The 5,627-nt window shown below is 49.5% G+C and overlaps 1 long non-coding RNA gene across 1 annotated transcript; it reads right to left on the reverse strand.

Annotated features, from left to right (window-relative positions):
• Positions 1 to 223: 223 nt before the first annotated feature.
• LOC139051935 (uncharacterized) lies at positions 224 to 903 on the reverse strand. The gene is made up of 2 exons (XR_011509623.1): positions 809 to 903; positions 224 to 626 (listed from the first exon to the last, which is right to left on the reverse strand). It is a non-coding gene; the product is annotated as an uncharacterized lncRNA (long non-coding RNA).
• Positions 904 to 5,627: the final 4,724 nt, after the last annotated feature.

The following is a 5,627-nucleotide window of genomic DNA, read 5'->3' on the forward strand; positions in this document are numbered from 1 at the left end:
AAAATGGTGCATAGCACATGTGCATAGGTTAATACAAGACGCATGCCGATGCTGCATCAGCTATTTCAGGAGAGTAATTGCGCATGACAACATACACTAGAAGATACTGCTACAGATATGTTAGGCTGCTAGACAGTGACTGGTATTAAGTATCAGCGAAATATCCAAATATAAAGGTTGACCTTTATATTTGGATGAGGATGAATAACCTCTAACAAAAATGGGCAATGAGAAAGCTTGCATTTATAGAAGAAAAATTACACTTCGCACAAACGGAATTAACATGGCTTGGAAGCTGATTAAGGACGAACTGATGAAACTCAATCTTTTGGTCAGCGTCGTCCGTGCTTGGTCAGATGTTGCAGGTGCATCTGAAGACGAAGAATTTCTAGAAAGTCCTTTTTGAGTTACTTGGATGACTCAGCCAAATGTCCGTGCTGGTGGAATGGTGGCTGAAGCTCTTTGCAGTCTTAACACAGTCCTTTGCAGACTTGATATCTCATCCATATTCTTGTGCATGTGCTTCTTTGTTCTTGGTGTAAAACCCTTGCAAATTCGGCTCCAGCCCCTTCCTGTTGGTGCAGATAGGAGCTCCTGTGATGACCAAGATGTGCTTGGCATAGACTCTGTTGGGGCAAAACGGTGACACGTGAGATATAGCACAGATTAGCCAAATTTATGTGGGTTTTATATGTTCGAACCAATTATACTGAACCATATATATGAACAAACATTCATATCTGCTGCAAACGGCAAGCCAATACAGCATAGATCAAACATATTTATTTCTGAACCATATGTTGTTTACCTTGTAGTAGTAGCCAATGTCCACACAATGACCTTGTCGTAGCAGGCAGCAGCTTCTGTTTAGTGCGTGGAGTGTGTTGCTTTATACTGGTGCCGTCCTCATTACTGCATGTCTGGAACAGAAATTTTGACTGAATCAGAAATTGAAAAAGCAAAGTTTTGCAATATGAAATGCAAAAAGGTGTGACATATATGTTGTAATGATTTGCGACTACAGAACACATGCAAATGTACACTGTCTATTCTAGGGTGCTTAAGCAGCATGTTAAATAAATATTGCTATTGCCCATAAAATTGATGTCTGCCTAACTACAATGCATGTCAACAGCGCAAGTACTATTAAGATCACAAATGAGAACATTTGTGGGTTCATTTATGCTCTAGAAGTGATCACACTGCTAGTTACTCAAGCAAATGCATGAAAGTCATGAAGCTATTAGAACTGATGCATTATTTTTCTCCACGAACGTGACGCACCGCTTCACTACTGCAAAAATAAATGCCCTACGGTAAACCAATCTGAACAGCAAGAACATTTGGAACCAACAAGTACGAAATATGGGTATCATGCTTGCAACTGTTTAATACATTAAATTCTGTACTTTCACTTCATTTTACCAAAGGATTATTCGGTTTTGTGGACGACAGACGTTGCCGGCCGACTCGAAAAAAAGTTTAATCTGTATATTGATAAGGCTACTCAGTCACCTACAACCACGGCTACAATAACATGAAAAATGAGACGCGCGTTCCGATATCGCTCTTTCTTTCCTGGTTGTGTGTGTAAACCAAACGACAGCCTCGCAAGTAAAGGTTTATTTAGGAAACAGCAACTGAGATCCTCACTGCCCATATGTAATGCAGGATCTAGTTCGTTAACTTGTGCCCGCCTGGAAGGTAATGAGACAGATATTATATAACGATTGAAGCAGCGGTGTTAAACGACTCACCGTTATTGCCGTTGTCAGCCGCAGCAAAATCCAGCTCCCGTTTCGATGCAGACCTGTTCCGAATGGCTCACGACCGAAACCCAACTGCCGGGCTTACATGTCCGCTTGCAAACACGTAACTTCACCCCAAGTTACATAGAAGCGCAAGAAACTAGTTTTAGAAACAAAGAAGCAACCAGTCTTGAGTGTACGAACGAATGAATCCGTGCCGCCGTGCACTCGGAAATACCGGTAAAAATTTTAAATCCAGGCCAGAGGTCACGTGAAAGATCGATGATGCTGAACGCTATTTGCGTTCATAATGGCGAAGAAACAATAAACTTACTAACAAAGAGTACAATATCTAATTAGCAATGATAATTTTGCCCTGTTTTTATGTAAAAGAAAATGCTTCGGTAATTGTAAGAGAAAGTTTGTAAGATAAAATTGCGCTTATTACGACGCCTCTACCGGGAAATGTTGGAACTAACGAACGAATCCCGAGGTGATGCTACTAGGTCGGCTTTGTTAGCAGCGGCGCGCGGTCGATTTTTTCGCCCTCTGTGGCCATTAGTTGAACTTGAGAGTGTACGGGGCCTGGCTTTCTCGCGTGCAGCGCGCGCTCAGCCTGGCCTCCTCTCAGGCTCTCCTCTCCTCTCCGCTCAGCGCGAGCAAAGGGAACCGGCGGAAGCAAACCCCCGGGGGATTGGAAACCGTGCCGCCAGGGGAGAAACGAGCGCTGGCGTCTCGGGCGAAATAAAGCCCCTCAATTTTCCAAAAGTAGCGCCATTCTTAGATCTTTCCGCCACCCCGCTCACCCAGGCGCTTCCTCCTCCACTCCTCCTGTCGCCCCAGCCTCCTCCGCTCCCCCATTGGCCAATCTGTGTCACGTGAAAGCGGGCCCCGCGCTTTTGTATATTTTTTTCTTTCCGGCGCAGAGCAGGCGCCGCGCTTTTGTATATCTTTTCTTTCCAGCGCGCTGCGACCCCCAATCTTGGGCCTGCGACCCCCATTCTTGGGCCAGCGCGACGAAGTACGGCAGGCGGTTTGAAGGAGCGCGGTAGTTTTATACAATGTGTTAGGGCCGAGTGCTTAATTGCGATGCCGTGCTGCTGCGCCTACGGTTGCCACAACAGACCCAGTGACGGCAAAAAGCTTTTTGTTTTACCATCCGCCGGGCGCAACGCAAAACGAAGTGTGGATTCACAAGATCGCGCGGGCTGACTTCGAGCAAGTGGCAAAGAACGCGCGGCTTTGTGAAGTGACACGGCTCCTCCAACCTCTTCTTTTGACGCCCGTGTCAAAACGGGCCCGTGTCCAGTGCATTGGGGTTGCGTTAAAGAACCCTAGCTGCAAAAAAAAATTAATCCAGAGCCCCCATTATGGCGTGCCTTATGAGATCGTGGTGTTGGGATGTAAAACCCAAGAATCAACTTTTCTTCTGTCTTGTGTGCCTTGACTGTTCCAGTTAACGCAACACTGCTTCCTTGTGAAAACTTACAACGCAAAAGAATACAGACGCACGTAGTATACAGAGATAAAATTAGCACTTCAACAAAAGTGTTGCTGGTGCCAATGAGGGAGGGGGATAATTATTTTCTGAACCTCTTTCCAGTTGTCCCATCAAGTTCCTTCTTTCCTTTCTATCAAATTCTAACCATTTGCACTGTAATAAATAAATGACGATTTCATATGCTGGTACGTTGTTAAAATTATCTATACCGCCTATGTGTGAAAACGTTGCTCATGTCCACCACAACCTGTGCATGAGCTACGTACATCTGTAAAAGGCGCGGAACAGAAACGGCCCTGCTGCCAGGCATTGCTGACCGCAGACAGTCGGAATCTCTCACGCGCCGGCCGAACAAAAGCATCCTGCAGGTACGTAAATTAACCTACGAAACCACGTGCACATACTTTCGCGCTGTCAAAACCTGAAACTCTGGTAATTACTCGCGTGTCTGAGCACACCGCGTGCTTGTGTCGTGTTTCAGCAACACGAACTTTCAATGTGCGCGCGCTTTACGCCTTAAATACGCCTTGAATAATGGTGCTTTTCTCTATTTCTTCCGCAAATCCGACACGACATTCTTAAGGCCAGTTACCGACTGACAAAGCAAGATCTAGATTGAAAAAACTGCTCCGCAGGACTCGAACGAACTTTTCCGCGGATTTCCTCCCGTAGCGTGTTAGCCGTCGTCTGCTACGGCAGGCCCACCACCAGCGGCGCCACCGTCGAGGCCGCGCCGAGCGGAGGAGGAGGGAAGTGAATGGCGCTACTTTGGGAGATTGAGGGGTTTTAGGGCGAAACTTGGCGTGCGCTCGTCTATACCCAGGCGTTGGGTGGCGTCTAGTCTAAGCAGCGGTGTTCCTTTAGTCGTTACGTGGAACGTGATGGAGCGTGACCTTTGGAAAAACTGGACAGTGGCTTGAAACAGAGCTTGAATGCCGATGCGTTGCTTGGATAAATTTCTCAAGTCCACTGCTGTTTTTGCCAGCGTGTGCTGTCCACGAAAATCTTGGCAGTGCGGACGTTCGTCGCATGGGCTTCGTAGATTCCGACCCTCACGGACTATCTCGACCCACCGGGCCGCCAACTTTTGGGTTGGATCTGAGAGAGCTCACAAGCTGGATCACCCGGACACCAATTTCAAGACGGTAGGATCATTTTTGGCAAATTACCGGACTTTGACGGGAAACGCTCGCCGCTAAGCCTACCGAGGTTAAGGCTACTACTACGGGCGTTTGCGGGCAGCCAGGCCCGCTGAGCGATAGCGATGCAGCCTGGGCCCGACTCCCGCTCCACGAAATATCCTAATGTTGAGCCATCGACGAGTAGACTAGCCCAGAACTTGCTAGAAGCACAAGAGATGGACGACGACCACCTCGGCGCCTCCGACTCCGAGAATTCGGCGGAAGGGGAGATCGAGGACTCCGCCATGCAGGAGCAGCAAGACACTCACAAAGAAGACGAAGCAAATTGGGAATTGGTTATGACCAAACGCCAAAAGAATCGACAGAGGAAGAACGGACGGAACGCCGGCAGCGCCGGGAATTCCCCGGCCCCACCGCCGACAGCTGGCGCGCCAGCTTCCGGCGCGCTGAAAAAAGACGGAAAAGGAGCGCAGCGGCAGTCTAGGCAGAGGCTGCCCCCGCTCCCCAGAGACGATTTCAAGATTATTTTGCGACCGAAGGGACTCGTGGTCAAGTCGCTCCAGCAATGTCAAGTGGCCCGGGCCGTAGCCGCGGCATGCAGCAACAAGTTCGAAGGAAGAGACCTGATCACGAGGCTCCGCACAGGGTCCAACATAATAATCGTGAGCACGCCGAACGAGGAGGCCGCCCAGCTCGCGAGGCGCATCACTAGCCTCACGATCGAGGGACGCTCATATGACGTGAACGCTTACGTGGCCGCACCGGAAAACACCCGGCGTGGCGTGATACACGGAGTGGACCCCGGCGCGACGCCGGAGGAACTGAAAACCGACTTGTGGGCGCGCACACAGGGTGTCACGATCCACAGCGCCCGAAGACTAGGCAAGACCAAGACGGCCGTCATCACCTTTGACGGACCGATCACACCGAAACACATTATCTACTGCGGAGCTGAGTACAAGTGCTACCCGTACCGGCCCACAAGACAAATCTGCTACGTTTGCTGCCAACAAGGTCACCGCTCCGACGTGTGCCCCACACCGGACGCCAAGGCTTGCAAACAGTGCGGGATGCAGAACCCGCCAAAGGATCACCAGTGTACACAGAGATGCCTGATCTGCGGAGGCAACCACACTACCGGATCGCGGGAGTGCCAAGACCGACTAAAGAAAGCCAGGGACCTGCGAGGCAAGGCCAACGGCGACAACAACGGCGGCGGACGCGAGAGCAGACGTC

The sequence above is a fragment of the Dermacentor albipictus genome, unplaced genomic scaffold (genome assembly GCF_038994185.2).
Source record: "Dermacentor albipictus isolate Rhodes 1998 colony unplaced genomic scaffold, USDA_Dalb.pri_finalv2 scaffold_16, whole genome shotgun sequence".
Lineage (NCBI taxonomy): Eukaryota > Metazoa > Arthropoda > Arachnida > Ixodida > Ixodidae > Dermacentor > Dermacentor albipictus.